Source organism: Rhinatrema bivittatum, chromosome 2, assembly GCF_901001135.1.
Source record: "Rhinatrema bivittatum chromosome 2, aRhiBiv1.1, whole genome shotgun sequence".
Classification (NCBI taxonomy): domain Eukaryota; kingdom Metazoa; phylum Chordata; class Amphibia; order Gymnophiona; family Rhinatrematidae; genus Rhinatrema; species Rhinatrema bivittatum.
The window spans coordinates 568,030,387-568,048,311 of NC_042616.1; positions in this window are offsets into that span (position 1 = coordinate 568,030,387).

Consider the following 17,925-nt stretch of genomic DNA (forward strand, 5'->3'; position numbering starts at 1 on the left):
TAATATTTATAAGTAAACACAATTTCAAGTGAGGGCTTAAAATCTCACTGGCATGAGCAAGATTCAGAATTGGGCTAAGTATGTGCATTTATTTGTTTAGTTAGTTATTTTCTGACATTTATATTCCGCCTATATTAACAATTTGCCATGCTAAGTGGATCACAGTGTAAGCACATGCTTGTATCTTCCCATTCAGCTTTTACTCCATGAATTGAGTAGGAGATGTTATACAGAGGCTCGTCACTAACAATTTAATATGACTGAGAACTCATGCTAAATCAGGTATGTGCGAGCATGCAGATTATGCAAATAGGGTGATAATGAGCTTATTAGCAATAATCATCCTAATCATCAGGTTTTGCTAATTTTACCATGGCTGTTGGGGCCTGATAAATTTAGCACAAGCACTAAACTAATCTGAAACATTAGGGGTAGATTTTCAAACCCTGGCGCGTGTAAAAACCTGGGGTTTACGAGCATGGCTAGGCCTTATGCGTGCCGGGCCAATTTTCAAATGGCCCGGCCACACATGTATGTCCCAGGGCTTGAAAAAGGGGCAGTCCAGGGGGCGGGGCTAGAGGCGCCTGGCACAGCGGCCATTTGCTGCTGTGCCGGGGGATTGCGTGCCAGCTTGCACAACTTGCTCCTGCTCCGAGGCAGGAGCAACAGGTGAAATAAAAAAATTCGGGCTAGTTAGGATAGGGGGAGAGCAGGATAGGGGATGGGGAAGGTAGGTTAGGCTAGGGGGTTGGAGGGAACTGGGGAAGGCCAAGATGTGCGCCGCATGAATTTGCGAAAGTTGAAACCCCCCCTTGGGCGCGCTGACCCGGCATGTTATAAAACTGCTCGTCCATGTGGGTGCACCGGGTAGCGTGCGCGTAAGTTTTGAAAATCTACCCCTTAGTGTGCAGACCATTTATCCTGGTGGAAGGTTATGTAACCCCTGGGATGGTAGAACCCAGATAACAGTTCCAGAGGCCATATCTCAGACTTGTATTTTTTAGTGGAACTCTGTGATTATGCCAATAAGTGTAATTCCAGGGTTTCCTGCACGGGTGAACAATTTCCTTTTAAGTCCCTTTATATTGCTATACTTTAAGTCTCAGTTCAATGTCTGGATGATCACAGCACAAATGATCAGCAAAGCCCCAACACAATGAACCACATGAGAGTTATGGAGGTTTCCAATGTTTCTCTTTACTGATAAGATGCAATTGATAAAATAAAGCTCTTTACAGCTGATGTATTCTCTTTCAAGATGTTACACTTACTTTTTAGTAAGTCAGAGAATGCTGTCAGTCTTAATTAAATCTGATGACAAAGCTAATTGATCCAATTCTTTAAATAAATGACTTCTCATACGCTTCCTAATGTTCGAAATGTTAAATCAATTTAATTTACTTATTAAGTTGATTTATATCTTCTCTCCCAGTGGATATAGGGCAAAGCATTAAAAGTGGAATTTAGTTTACACTGTCATTTTTATCACCTACCTCCCTCTTTACTTCTGGGGGAATTCTGCGCAAAAAAAATTGAAAATTCTACACACAAACCTTTAAAATTTTGTGCACAAAAAATGAAATTTCTGCAAAATTATACACACTTTATATTGGTCAAAATAACACAATATACATGACAGTCTTTAAGTAATTAATTTAAAATGTAATATAAAGAAAGTTATTCCTTAAAGATGCAGAATTTTAAATATTTTGAGCAGAATTTGCCTAGAAGTAAAATGTAAGAGTGTCCCTTCCACCCTCTCTCCCTACTACTCTGGCAAATCTCCTTTCACTTTGCCTTCTCATGCCCCCCAACTCCTCCACTCTCCACTATTTCTACCCTTCCCTGCTAAGCTCAACCCTTTCCATTCTATTTCCACTCCCGAGTTTTACTCCTCTCTCTGTATTGCCCCTCACACAGGCTCCCTCTGTCCCAAAATCTCACCATACACAAGGCTCCCTCTCTCTTATAGAAATATGCACACCCCGTCATATAGGCTCCCTGTATCTCTGTCTCTCTCACACACACACACACACAAACCCTCAGCAGGCTCCCTCTCTGTCCTGCACACACACACCCACAAAGGGTCCCTTTCTCTGTCATACATATATCCTCACACAGGCTACCTAGCTCTCTCTCACACACACTTCTGCACATTGGTTCCCTCTCTCTCACACACACACATCCCTTCACACAGGCTCCCTATCTCACAAACAAGCTCCCTCACATACACACATACCAGCTCACAATCTCTCACATCTATACATACTCCTTCACAATCTCCTCACATAGACTCCCTCTTTCTGGCACACACACACACACACACCCTCACACATGCTCTCTCACACATATACATCCCTACACACAGACATACAGTCTTAGACACACACCTTTCCACACAGCCTCTCAGTCTCTCACACAAACAACCTCTACACACAGACACACTCTCATCAGACCCTGCTCCATCTTTGCCATGAGCTGGATGAGCTCCATTCGCAGCCACCAGTAACTGCACACTCTTCGCCGTGACATGGCACACCGGGGCCTGCTTCCTCGTCACCATGACGCAACATGCTGGGGCCTGTTCAGTCTTTGCTGCAATGGACCATGCCGGGGCCTGCTCCTTCTTCACCACATGCGGGATGGGCTCCACTCAAAGCCACCAGGACCTGCATTCTCTTCTCTGCGACACAGCATGCCAGGGCCTGCTCCCTCTTCACCATGACACGGCACTCTGGGGCCTGCTCTCTTTTCATTGTAATGCAGCATACCAGGGCCTGCTCCAAATTCTGCACAGAAAATGGAAATTCTGCACAGGAATTCCCCAGGAGTACCTCTTGTAGTTTTCTCCTTAGAATTCCTCAGGTTTCCTCACAGTTCCTGAAAGGCACAAGTCCTTCTCCTTCTCTCTTGTTCTGTATCATGAAGATACCTGTAGCTTCTCTTCTCCTTCTCATCTTTTGCAGATGTTTGTGAGCCCAGTTGGAATCCACTCTACCTCCTTTCTCCTCTCTCTCTTTCTTCGTCTCATTAGGGTGGCTGGAAGTCATCCTCTCCTTGGATCTTGGAGATCTCAGGTCCATCTTGTGTGAAGTGAACTTCTACCAGTTTATAGTAGAGTAAAAATTAGATTAGCTTAGTTGAGTCCCAAGTTGCTGGGCACCAACTTAAACAAGTTAATTTAAAATTTAAGGGTGGACTGGGAGGGTGAAAAGAAACTCCCATCCAAGGAATATGCTCCATGGAGGCAGAAGTTAATTAATTGAAAAATTAGAGTACAGCACAAGACATACTGCCTCTTCAAAAACAAAAGGAGAATCCACAAGACAATATGGAGCACTGGCTCTATGTGTCAGAGGGAGATACCATTGCTAGCTTCCACCTGAGGGAGCTGTAAACCCAACAATTTACCACCAAGTCTCTCCCCATACTGATTGGTATATTCTTCTACCTACCTCTAGCAGGGGACTAGCAGGATCCCTACAGTTAAAATATTATTGGGGTATCACCCAAAAAAGATTACTGACCCCAAAATATTTGGGGGGGTCTGGACCCCTGTTTCCCCTCCACTATGACACTCAAATATTGACTCTACAGGGTACTCCAATCCTCTCCTTTAGTCCCCGATACATTCAAAGAATTCTGAATCCATCAGCATCTCTCCCCCTCCCCCCCCCCCCCCCCGCCCCCTTCCTTCCCTGCTACACACACAGAGCAAAAAAAAATGACTTTTTGGGATCTCCAACCCTCCCAATTCCAGAATGATAATGCACCTCTCTGGAGGTGTGTCAGTCTTTGCCAGCAGAAGGGAATACACATCTTTCTGATGTTACTGTTGATGCTCTCAAAATGGCACATCTTTGGCTGTCTAAAGCAAGCAAGTGATGACTATGGAGGAGGGAAATTTAACTCCTGTAAGCTCAGCAATAAGAACAAGTCCAGCTATTAAAATGATTGGCCTGGTCAGATTATTGTTTTTTTGTAGTCATCATTTGATCAATCCCATTGATCAACTGCTCTCACAGCTGAGTAAGGAACAGGCATCCTTCATCTAAAGAACTAAATCTTTTGTGTGCCAGCTAAAACATAGACCTTTTTTGGGATGAAAAATTACACTCATACTACAGCAAAAACTGTAGAATTGCACATGGTACATATAGAAATCTCCTGTGCTAACTGACCCAAAATGAAAGTGATACCATGAGAGATTCCACACACCCTCCACCCCTAACATGAAGCCCCCAAATCCCCATCTAAACTTGGATGCCCCCCAACATCTTCACCTAGCTAGAGTTCTGAACCCCCCACTTTCAAGACCTAGACCCCCTGATACAGTTCCAGATCCCACCTTCAACACTCATACCCCATCCTCCAATACAGTCCCAGATCCTCTTTTCAAGATCTAGGCCACTACCACCCACCCACCCCTGCTACCAGTACAGCCCTGGATTCCAAGACCAAGACCCCTCTCAAGGTATCCCCTTCATACCATCTCTCAAGGCACCCCTTTCTCATAAGCTGGACCCCAGCCCTCCCATCCCTCCAGCATAAGTCCTTACCATTCCAGAAATTTCACATTTTCATCAGCAGAAGGTATGTGAGAGCCCTTGTGCCAAGATTAAGGCTATTTAGTGTACCAGCTTACAGCTACTTGCTATTCATTTATTTACTTCACTTTAAAAAAAAAAAGGGATCAATCCATGTTCCTGCACAAGGATTGAAAGTGAGGTGAAAACATTTATTTACAAATAGTTTTAGTCTAGCCTCCATCGCATCTCCTTACTGGCAGCAGTAGAAACATAATGTTAAAGCAGAGAGGAGCAAAGATGGGAGCGAGATGTCCCTGAATACCTGCAATCTTTGGATCAGGCAGTGGGGATATTTCTAAAGGGCAAGATTTATACTAGTAGAAATCAATTTTATCCACCTCAAATCTTCTGCAAAATGACCCTTTATGGCACCAACAAAACAAACAAAACAGATGGAAAAATGAAATGAAATAAAAGAAAAAGAAACTGAACTGAAAACACAAATGAAACAACATTTTTTCCTGCACATTTTTGCTATTCTTATTACTACTCTAGGAAACGGGAGAGCTACGGCAGGAAGCCGGTAAGAATCTGATTCAATCTAAAAAGCATGAATCCCTTTTTTTTCCTGGTGTGAAGGTACCTTGAAGTCTCTGGCTTAACTTATTTATTTTATTTATTTATTTAAAAACTTTTCTATACCGTCGTTTAGTAATGTACCATCACAATGGTTTACAATTAGGCATGTAAATAAGTCTGGTTCGGTTTATGAATTATCTAGAGTGTGCCAATAAATTTATCAGTTACATGTTTCAATAATATACTCTATATGGGAAGTGGATTGGAATTTCCATTTGTATGATTAATAGGATAATCATATACTTTTTATACTGTCCTTCTCTTAAATTAGTACTTGGTTATAATAAAAATAATAAAGTAAGCAATTACGCTTTTAGGTGACTTTCTGCTGTGTGTAGGTGTTGCTACTCATCATCTCACTGTGAAAAGCTTTTTTGAAGAGCCATGGTTTTAAGCTTTTTTTGAAGAGTTTTAAATCTTTCATTAATCTTATTTCGAGTAGTATTATGTTCCATAATATTGGACCCGCTAGAGATAGTGCTCTCTCTCTAACTTGGGTCAGTTTTGCTGTTTTGATCGAGGGTATGTTTAGTAGAGCTTTATTGGCTGATCTTAGATTTCTTTGGGGGACATGTAATCGTAATGCAGTGTTTAGCCAATCAGCAATTTCGTCATTGATTAGTTTATGAATTGTGCATAGCGTTTTAAATTGCACTCTTTGCTCTATTGGCAGCCAGTGTAAATCGGCAAGTGTTTGAGTTATATGATCCCTTCTGCTTTTTCCAGTAAGTATTCTGGCAGCCGAGTTCTGTAAGATTTGTAGTGGTCTTAGTGTTGCATATGGTAATCCTAGGAAAAGTGTGTTACAATAGTCTGTGCTAGCGAATATTAGTGCTTGGAGAACTGTTCGAAAGTGTGCTTGAGTTAATAAGGGTTTTAGTCTCCTAAGGATCATTAATTTGGCATAGCCTTCTCTAACTTTCAGTGATATGTGTTGCTTAAGGCTGAGTTCCGTGTCGATTATTACTCCTAGGTTTCGAGCTTTCTCAGTTAGCTCCACTGTTTTGTCATTTTTAAGTTTGATGGGATTCTGAATTATTTCAATGTTTTTTCATTTAAGGATCCCAATTAAATGTTTAGCAAACCTTGAAGTTACTGTATATACTGGAACAGGCATTTGAAATTTCCCTTCAACCTTAAAAATATCATTAATGGTCTTGGAAACTTCCCATGGTATCCTGAATCTGGGATAACCTTATGGTAAAAGAATTTTAAAAATGTCACCTTTCAGCCCAGCAAATGTCAGAATTGTCTGAACCAGTGATGATCCAAAAAAAAAAAAAGATTTTCTTTCTACTCTGAGATAAACCAAGTCTGCTGTAGCCAAATGGATCCAAGCTAGGGACCATCTCATTCATCTATTTCAGATAGATTTAATTTAGAACTATTTTTGGACTTGTATCTTCAGTATAGGATAGAATAAAATTTCATATTTTAAATTCTTACAGAAAAAGGATCTGCCATTGTAAATGCTCATGAAGTGATAGTCAAAACACTAAGTGCTACCTTATATTTTAATATCAGTGTAACCCTTTTTTAAAGGATTTATACTATATCCTGAGGGTCCATAAAATAATTTTTTTTAGGGCTAACTCTTCTGCCATTTCCCCAACTCTCAGGGTCCTAAGGCGTGGGTTCTTTGCTACTAGTGGGAAGGTTCCCTTTCTAGACGCAGGAGGTGGGGGGGATTTTCCTCTGGTAATGAGTTACTGTACTCTTTGATGGTGTTGGTGCTGCAGGAACAGACAGAATACTGTATGAGTTTTCAAAATATATTTTACTTAGATTCTTCATAATTAAAGTCCAATCACATAAATAACTGCTCCATTTCACATCTGTGGTCCAACCGGGTATTTTCAAGGTGGGGTCTCCTACTGTCCTCTGTGTTTGTGTCCCCTATACTACTCTCTGGGATGCTGCTTAACCCTTCCTGCTCTGAACAGGCAGGCGTCCCTGCCTGGCATGGAAATCCTAGATGTGAGGATCCACAAAGCCCCGAGAAATCGTACCCGAGTTCCAACAGTGTCACGGTCTTTCCCCAGCCTGTGTCCAGTGTTCCCAAGGGTAAAGATCCAGTTGTGGGTCTCTCCAAAATGATCCTGCTTCTTCTCAAACTCCTCTGATCATGATCTCTCTCTTGAGGAGAGGTCTGATGTTGAACAGGAGCCTGGCAGTTACAGCCCAACTCCAAATGTGAGGAGGGGTGGAACTAAACCTCCTCTCAACCAAAAAGGGGGAAAAAAACACTTTTACAGTCCCAGCTCTTCCTCTGATGGTGAAAACAGTCAGCACAACCCCTTCAACGGAATAGTGAGAGGCTTCCTGGCCTCCAGATCAGGGGCATGTCCCTCACCAGGGCTATCTGTACCAGAGTCTCACCTTCAGTCAAAATCCAAAACTAGCTCAATTCCAAACAAAGGTCTCTTCTCAAAATCAGGAGGCAGATCCTCATAGCCAGAGAGTTCACTGTAAAGAATCTCTTTTTACCAAAACACCAAGTTAGATGGGAAGTCCCTAAATCTGAAAGGGATAACCCAAAAGCAGTTCTTCACTCTCTGAAAGCCAAACCAAAAGACCACACAGCTGGCTGACCTGACACTCCCCCACCCCCCTTTCTAGAGATTGATTCAACCATCACAGACATTCTCTGGCGGAGGTGCTGTCTATCTAATAGCAGGAATCTAGGGCCACTTAGTGGAGACCTGGGGGTCTCTACATCAACACTGCTAGATGGTACCTAATACAATGTGCATTATATGGTACCTATTGTCCAGCAGGTATACTTCAATACTAACACTGAATCCTATGCAAAATCAAAATTGTTCTGTTACTATTAGTATTTTGCTATAGCTGGAAATTCATATGTGCAATCAACTGAAAACAAAAATACATAACTTGCTATATTTCACTAGAAATGAATATATTCTGTTTGAACTTACATAAACAATATATTTTGGCACTATTATTCAGAAACATAGGTACACATTTATTGTTCATTGTGTGTTTTGTTCATATCATAAAGCAATGTTTCCCAACCCTCTCCTGGAGGCACACCTAAGCAGTTGGGTTTTCAGGATATCCATAATGCATATGCATGAGATAGATTTGCATACATTGAAAACCCTGGAATTGCAAATCTATCCCATGCATATTCATTGTGGCAGTCCTGAAAACCCAATTGGTTAGGTGTGTCCCCAGGAGAGGGTTGAGAAACAGTGTCATAAAGAGATACAACTTTAAAGGTCATAAAGTATATAAGAAATCTGATGATATGGATTTTGCTGCTGCTACTACTACTACTACTACTTAACATTTCTATAGCGCTATACGACATACTCAGCGCTGTACAAACATACAAAAAGACAGTCCCTGCTCAATATAGCTTATGGTCTAATAAGACAAACATACAAGACAAGAAACTTGGTTAAAAGAAATGAAAGTTAGTCAAGACTAAAAGCAATCAGGCATAAGATTTAAAAGCAGTTTCTAAAAGGTGGGTTTTTAGATGGGATTTAAACATGGCAAGAGAGGGAGCATGATGCACCAATTCAGGAAGACTATTCCAAGCACATGGCACAGCTAGGTGGAAAGCACGGAGTTGAGAATTGGCAGTAGAGAAGAAGGGCACAGATAGGAGTGTCTTATCTGATGAGCAGAGTGCATGAGGAGGGGTGTAGAGAGAGATAAGAGAGGAGAGGTTGTGAGGTGCTGCAGAGTGAAGGCATTTGTAGGTGAGAAAGAGGAGTTTGAACTGTATGTGGGAGCAGATAGGGAGCCAAATCAGTGACTTAAGAAGAGGGGTTATGTGAGCATAGTGACTTTGGGACAGATAAGTCACACAGCTGAATTTAGGACAGATTGTAGTGGAGAGAGAAGGCTTGCTGGAAGACCTATGAGGAGCAGGTTGCAGTAGTCTAAACAGGAGGAGATGAGAGAGTGGATAAGGGTTCTGGTAGTGTGTTCAGAAAGGAAAGGATGGATTTTGGGAATGTTATAAAGAAAGAAATGACATGTTTTAGCAGCATTTGGATATGCAGATTTTACCTTTTGTAATACTGTGGATGAGATGATGGTGCAAGGTGCAAGGAAGAGGGATTCAGTTTTGTTAGGAACTGGGAAACCTTTTGGGGAAGGGGGAGTCTCTTCCTAAGGGATGGGCTTCACCTTAACCAGGGTGGAACCAGACTGCTGGCGCTAACCTTTAAAAAGGAGATAGAGCAGCTTTTAAACTAGAACAAAGGGGAAAGCCGACAGTCGCTAAGCAGCGCATGGTTCGGAGAGAGGTATCTTCAAAGGATACTAATGATGCATTAGAATTAGGGCATCCCAACAGTGTGGTTCCAATAATAAGAAAAGTAGTCCAAGTGTCTGTAACTAAAAACTCATCTGAGCTAAATAATTCTAACTTATCCCTATCAATTAAAAAGCAGAATGAAAATACAAACAAAAAACAAACTTTGAAATGTTTGTATGCTAATGCCAGAAGTCTAAGAAGTAAGATGGAAGAATTAGAATGTATAGCAGTGAATGATGACATAGACTTAATTGGCATCTCAGAGACATGGTGGAAGGAGGATAACCAATGGGACAGTGCTGTACCGAGGTACAAATTATATCACAATGACAGAGAGGAGCACCCAGGAGGCGGTGTGGTGCTTTATGTCTGGGATGGCATAGAGTCCAACAGGATAAATATCCTGCATGAGACTAAATGCAAAATTGAATCTTTATGGGTAGAAATCCCTTCTGTGTCAGGGAAGACTATAGTGATAGGTGTATACTACCTTCCACCTGGTCAAGATGGTGAGACAGACAGTGAAATGCTAAGAGAAACTAGATAACCAAATTGGTAGTGCGGTAATAATGGGAGACTTCAATTATCCCAATATTGACTGGGTAAATGTATCATCGGGACACGCTAGAGAGATAACGTTCCTGAATGGAATAAATGATAGCTTTATGGAGCAATTGGTTCAGGAACCGATGAGAGAGGGAGCAATTTTAGATCTAATTCTCAGTGGAGCACAGGATTTGGTGAGAGAGGTAACGGTGGTGGGGCCGCTTGCCAATAGTGATCAAAATATGATCAAATTTGAATTAACGACTGGAAGAGGAACAATATGCAAATCCACGGCTCTCGTGCTAAACTTTCAAAAGGGAAACTTTGATAAAATGAGAAAAATTGTTAGAAAAAAACTTAAAGGAGCAGCTATAAAAGTAAAAAGTGTGCAAGAGGCGTGGTCATTGTTAAAAAATACCATTCTAGAAGCACAGTCCAGATGTATTCCACACATTAAGAAAGGTGGAAAGAAGGCAAAATGATCACTGGCATGGTTAAAAGGGGAGGTGAAAGACGCTATTTTAGCCAAAAGATCTTCATTCAAAAATTGGAAGAAGGATCCAACAGAAGAAAATAGGATAATACATAAACGTTGGCAAGCTAAATGTAAGACATTGATAAGACAGGCTAAGAGAGAATTTGAAAAGAAGTTGGCCGTAGAGGCAAAAACTCACAGTAAAAACTTTTTTAAATATATCGGAAGCAGAAAGCCTGTGAGGGAGTCAGTTGGACCGATAGATGATCGAGCGGTTAAAGGGGCACTTAGAGAAGATAAGGCCATCGCGGAAGGATTAAATGATTTCTTTGCTTCAGTGTTTACTGAAGAGGATGTTGGGGAGGTACCCGTACTGGAGAAGGTTTTCATGGGTAATGATTCAGATGGACTGAATCAAATCACGGTGAACCTAGAAGATGTGGTAGACCTGATTGACAAACTGAAGAGTAGTAAATCACCTGGACCGAATGGTATACACCCCAGAGTTCTGAAGGAACTAAAAAATGAAATTTCAGACCTATTAGTAAAAATTTGTAACTTATCATTAAAATCATCCATTGTACCTGAAGACTGGAGGATAGCAAATGTAACCCCAATATTTAAAAAGGGCTCCAGGGCGATTTGGGAAACTACAGACCAGTTAACCTGACTTCAGTGCCAGGAAAAATAGTGGAAAGTGTTCTAAACATCAAAATCACAGAACATATAGAAAGACATGGTTTAATGGAACAAAGTCAGCATGGCTTTACCCAAGGCAAGTCTTGCCTCACAAATCTGCTTCATTTTTTTTGAAGGAGTTAATAAACATGTGGATAAAGGTGAACCCGTAGATGTAGTATACTTGGATTTTCAGAAGGCATTTGACAAAGTTCCTCGTGAGAGGCTTCTAGGAAAAGTAAAAAGTCATGGGATAGGTGGCGATGTCCTTTCGTGGATTACAAACTGGCTAAAAGACAGGAAACAGAGAGTAGGATTAAATGGACAATTTTCTCAGTGGAAGGGAGTGGGCAGTGGAGTGCCTCAGGGATCTGTATTGGGACCCTTACTTTTCAATATATTTATAAATGATCTGGAAAGAAATACGACGAGTGAGATAATCAAATTTGCAGATGACACAAAATTGTTCAGAGTAGTTAAATCACAAGCAGATTGTGATAAATTGCAGGAAGACCTTGTGAGACTGGAAAAGTGGGCAACAAAATGGCAGATGAAATTTAATGTGGACAGGTGCAAGGTGATGCATATAGGGAAAAATAACCCATGCTATAGTTACACAATGTTAGGTTCCATATTAGGTGCTACAACCCAAGAAAGAGATCTAGGCGTCATAGTGGATAACACGTTGAAATCGTCAGTTCAGTGTGCTGCGGCAGTCAAAAAAGCAAACAGAATGTTGGGAATTATTAGAAAGGGAATGGTGAATAAAACGGAAAATGTCATAATGCCTCTGATTCGCTCCATGGTGAGACCACAACTTGAATACTGTGTACAATTCTAGTTGCCGCATCTCAAAAAAGATATAATTGCGATGGAGAAGGTACAGAGAAGGGCTACCAAAATGATAAGGGGAATGGAACAGCTCCCATATGAGGAAAAACTAAAGAGGTTAGGACTTTTCAGCTTGGAGAAGAGACGGCTGAGGGGGGATATGAAAGAGGTGTTTAAAATCAAGAGAGGTCTAGAATGGGTAGATGTGAATCGGTTATTTACTCTTTCAGATAATAGAAAGACTAGGGGGCACTCCATGAAGTTAGCATGTGGCACATTTAAAACTAATCAGAGAAAGTTCTTTTTTACTCAACGCACAATTAAACTCTGGAATTTGTTGCCAGAGGATGTGGTTAGTGCAGTTAGTATAGCTGTGTTTAAAAAAGGAGTGGATAAGTTCTTGGAGGAGAAGTCCATTACCTGCTATTAATTAAGTTGACTTAGAAAATAGCCACTGCTATTACTAGCAACGGTAACATGGAATAGGCTTAGTTTTTGGGTACTTGCCAGGTTCTTATGGCCTGGATTGGCCACTGTTGGAAACAGGATGCTGGGCTTGATGGACCCTTGGTCTGACCCAGTATAGCATGTTCTTATGTTCTTACTGTATGCCATAATGGTTTACCAAAAATGAATCTTTTATTGTACTTTAATAGCTTCCAACTTAATAATTCAGAGTAATACTATATAGGGTGAATTTATATTATTTACTAGTGATATGCACAGAAAAAAATTTGTTTTGTGTCATTATTTCATTTTGTTTGCCATTTTCTGTCATTTCATTCATTTAATTTCCCAAATTATTTTCTTTATTTTGTTATGTTGTTTGTTTTGTTTCTGTTAAAGTCTTTGAGGGAAGCAGTATATATCCTGTTTTGGTCTCTAACATTGGGGCTTTCCCTCCAAGTTTTACGAAACCAGCAGGCAGGCTTCAGCAGCAGAGGCCACAGTACACCAAGGCACCAAGAGTGGAGCAAGACAGAAGGAACAGTGGCATCAATACTCCAAGGCACCAAGAGAGGGACAGGAGCAGTGCTATCAATACCCCAGGGTACTAAAAGAAGGGCAAAGCAGCACACACAGTGACATGGACAGCTCAAGGCAGTGTGAGAGTGGTAAAGCAGCACAAAAGGTAACATGAAGACCTCCTAGGTATCATGAGAGAAGGGCAACAACAGTGGCAGAAAGGCACCAAAAGAGGGGTGAATGCACCTACACCATGGGTCAACTGCAATAGGTCTTCCCTTTGTACATGGCATCTTATTATCTAGCTATTAAACTCTCAGTCTCTTCCCTGCTTTTCCACCATTCTATAAAGGTACAAAAAAAAGATACCCTGCATCCCCTTCCCGTATTAAAATAAAGTAAACACAAGTGGTTACTCTGGAAATAGGGGCAAGGGGAAGGTGCTAAAAAAAATAACATCTATTGTATAAAACTCAAAATAAAAATAACTAGAATAATCAATAAACACAAAATGTAAATGAAAGTTAGATATATTTTTATTAATAATTAAGCTAATGAAAATAATAGAATAATAAAATGTCATCAACTTTTCAGAGTTCTGTCTGTCATAAATCTCATTTTCTTTCTATATAGAAATTTTACCTTGCTATATCAATCCTTTGAAAAGGTCAGTACTTAAGATCATTTTTGTTACTTTCAATTGTTTTCTTTCCTTACAGGCATTTCTTATAATAGAAAATGTTAGTACTTTCTTAATTTTACTTTTCTCCTGTTTTTACAGAAATCTGGGTATTTCTAGTTAAATGTATCAGATAAGTGCAACTTAACAAATTATTTTTAAAACACATGTAGCATTTTAATAAGAATTTGATTATTTGTCAAATTCCTTTTTATTTTCATTGTTACAATTAGTACAGTGCACTTCTAGATCAGTAAAGGTAAAGGTAATACATATTTTTATTGGTTTCTGATTGATATTTCACCACATATAACTCATTTTTTATTTTTCAGTTTTATATGTTACACCACATATATATATGTTACCATTTTATATGTTTGTTTTAGTTATGTTTTTATGATTTTTATTTATTTACAAGTATGTGTTATTTATTGTATGTTGTAGCCCCTGACGCAGCCCCAATGCAAGAGGGCGAACCTCGGCCTGAGTCGGGCTTGTTTACAAATTTGTGTCTCTGCTCAATAAAGGAATCCAGATCGGACATTTGGCTGCTAATTCTGTACTGTTTCCTTCTAGATCAGTATCCACACTTTGTCAAAGCTTGTATACTTACCTAGAAGTGCATGGCACTTGGTATAAAATGTGTAATTTAAATTGAAAATGTACATTTTATAACATTGCTTGTTTTTGACCAGAAAATGTACAGTACGTAATTTTCCCTTAAAATGTTCTAAGTAGACACATATTCACGCTTCCCAGAGCAAGAGCATGTGGGGCAGGGGTAATCAAACTTTTTTGTGCTGCGGCCACATTGCAAGTTCTTGTCCGAAACAGGGGCCAGGAGAATCACATTTGGAGCTCCTTGAGTGCTCCGTGAAAGGGAAGAAACAGTAAAAACAAATAAACACATGAGTGAACGGGTGATGGTGGGTATAACTGTTGTACCTTGAATGGGCAAAAGGTATCTCGGGGATGTGAGTGAAATGTGTGTATGGGAGTAGGTAGCCACGGGGCTGCATGAGTGACTGGAGTTTCTGTGAGTGAGTTTGTGCACGGAGTGCCTCTCACACCTTCTACCCTGCACCAGTATTTCCCAACCATCCCACCACCTCTGTCTTTCTTCCTTTCCGTTATGCTCAACATCCCCCTCTCTCTCTTCTTCCCTTGTTCTGCATCCCTCCTCTCTTTTCTCCTGTCCCACAGAGCTACTGTCTCTTTTCTCCTCCCCCAGTAGGTTAGTCCCCAGACTGGATCAAGTTAAAAAAATATATTTCCCTAACCTGGTGCAGCCTGAGGATTAACTAGCTGGGTCTGACGTTCCCCATTCCCGTAGATTTTGTAGCAGCTCCTCATTATATACCATGGTATGCAACCAGTTGCACGCTACCCCACACTACATCCCCAGGATTGTGAGCACCACTTGGTCCACTTGAGGAGAAAGCAGATCCCTCCCACCTCAGGCCACAAGACGTTTTCCCTTTACAGTTACACCTCCCTCACCCACACTACCAAAAGCATTTCAGTTTACCTTCCAGGCAGAGATGGGAGAGAAGAAGTCAGCAGTGGCAGCAGGCTGAGAATATGGCTGCTGCTTCTGCAAGCTGTTAAGCAGAAGGAAGCTCCTGCTGCCTACAATTGGCTTGTGAAAAATAGGTGCCAATTTAAAATCATGTCTTCTTCACTTTCCAGGCAGCTGGACTGAAGTTCTGAGGATCTGCTTGCCCTTATGCCTGATGTCATCATCAAAGGCCTGATGTTGCATGTTTCAGTGCATCATAAAGGACAACACGGGCCTTTGATAATGACAGGCCCTTAGGCAGGAAGGTCAGAGAGTCAGCGGGTAGCACTTAGGGGCGGATTTTAAATGGGTTACACGCGTAACCCTTTAAAACCCACTCCTGCGCGCGCCGAGCCTATTTTGCATAGGCCCAGTGACACGCGCAAGCCCTGGGGCAGGGAGGGATGGTCCGGGGGCAGGGAGTGGGCAGGGTGGGGTGGTCCGGGGGCGGGGCGGGACCGAGGTCTCCGGCATAGCGACTGTGCCAGGGGATCGTGCGCCGGCTGCCCAGAGGCAGGCATAAATAAAAAAATAAAGGTGGGGGGGTTTAGGTAGGGCTGGGGGCGGGTTAGATGGGGAAGGGAGGGGAAGGTGGGGGGTGGAGGGAACGGGGAAAGCCATTGGGGCTTCCCTAGGGCTCGGCGCACGCAAGGTGCACAAGTGCCGACCCCGGATTTTATAACATGCACGTGGCTGCGTGCACATGTTATAAAATTGGGCGTAGATTTCTTCGCACCGGGTTGCGCGCACAAATCTACGCCCTCACGTAATTCTTAAAATCCAGCCCATAGTACAGATTTAGCAAGAGTAAGGTAGGAAGGAAGGAAGATGATGGACCAGATTTGGCCTGCAAGTATTAGTTTGCCCACTCCTGGAATAGGATGCATCAAAATGATATATCTCCTTAATGATTTCCATCCCTCTATCCAGTTTCTTCTTTCTTGGGTACCTACTATACCAGGGGTTCTCAATTCAGTCTTCATGACACATCTAGCCAGTCATAAGATAGATTTGCATGCAATGGAAGCAGTGCACGCAGATCTATATTATGCATAATCATTGTGGATATTCTGAGAATCTACCTTGAATAGTGGGTTGAGAAACATTATGCTATGCTCTTCTTTTAATTAAATCAACCAAAAAAACTAACTCCCTTCTATGAATTCTTGTCCACAGAACTTCTGTATGCCTCATTTATCAGATATCTGAAACTTGACTCTAATTTAAAATATATATATAAAATATGTATTGACATTCTAAATTTATATTTGGTATCCTCATCTTGTCAGGTGAGTATTATAGACAAATAACCATATAATTTGTTCATTTTAACTGAGTTCTAATTTGGTCAGTTTCTGTCACCATTTTCTCTCTCAAAATATCTCTGTTTGAGATGTTTCTGACTAAAATCTCATTAAACTAGGTTTCCCCAGTATTCCTCAATTCTTTTTCAGAGCTCGGCCCTGTCTCTATGCTAAGCAGGCTTTCACTGCAGTAATATTCCATGACACAGAGTTAGCATGGAAAGTTAAATCTGCTTCATTTGAATAGGTATTCCATACCAGCTCTGATGTACTCAATTATGGTACTTTTATTTTTCCACCACTCACTCCAAACTATCTTTTGTATTCCTAGACCAGTTTTAATTATAAAAAAAATCCTGTGCCACTGTTCAGAATTTATTTTTTTAAATAAATTTTCCTCTCATCCAGAATCAATTTTATCTCTTACCTGAGATGTCTTTATATTTAAAAGAGCCTTCAATTTTATATTTTATTTTTAAATTATTTTTCTCCCCTTAACATCACCTTTCACCTACTCACATGACCTAGAAAGTAAGTTGTTTCAGAACTTTGGACAGCTCTTTGCCTTTGCGCCATCTATGGTCACAGCAAAACATGTGTTTAATCAGTTAAATGTCTTAGTGTAAAAACTTTAAAACAGCCCAGAGCAGCAGTTAATTGTTCTGCCTTCTTTCTCTTCCACCTTCCAATCAACTAACGGTCAGTTGTTTTTTTTTCCCAGGTTCAATCCATTGCCCTCATGCCAGCCCAAACCTCACTTTAAGGTCCTTCATGCTGAAAAACTGCAGCCTTTTAAAATATCTTCTCTACCCTGGAACTTCTAACACACAGGCTTTGCTCGAAGTGGTTTGAGTGTAACATCTACCTTCCATCTAGTGGGCTCCCATCACTTCAAGGCTTGCTGCTGGTCGTGCCTCCTCCCCAGACCCTATCACAGGGGCAGGAATTGCCCAGTTGCTCCCCACTGCATTGTTCAGGCACCCCACTTTACTACTGTTACCCACAGAGGAGGCTTGAAGTGGTGCTGCGATCCAGCCTCACTTCTGGGTTTCCAAGCTTAAGCTGCAGCCGCCCACTCGCAACCCGGGACTGTCTCCAGCACTCGACAGCAGTGGGAGCCGATGAACCTTGCTCCCACTGCCTCTCCTATACTGTGCTTCCTGCCTCCTCCCACAACTCCTGCCCTGATCTCCAATATTTGGTCAGGACACGGGCTCGGGCCACAGCAAGAAAAGAGAAGTAAAAAAAATACATCTCCTAGCAGCCACAGGGCCCCCACAGTCACAGGGCTTCGTGACAGCTCTGCCATTTCAGAAAACTCCTACAGCATCCCAGATGACACTCAAATAGGCAACAAATCCCAGCCTGCAGAAAACAGACAAAAAAAAGTGTTTATGTGGCTCTTAATTGATTGTACAAAGCAGCA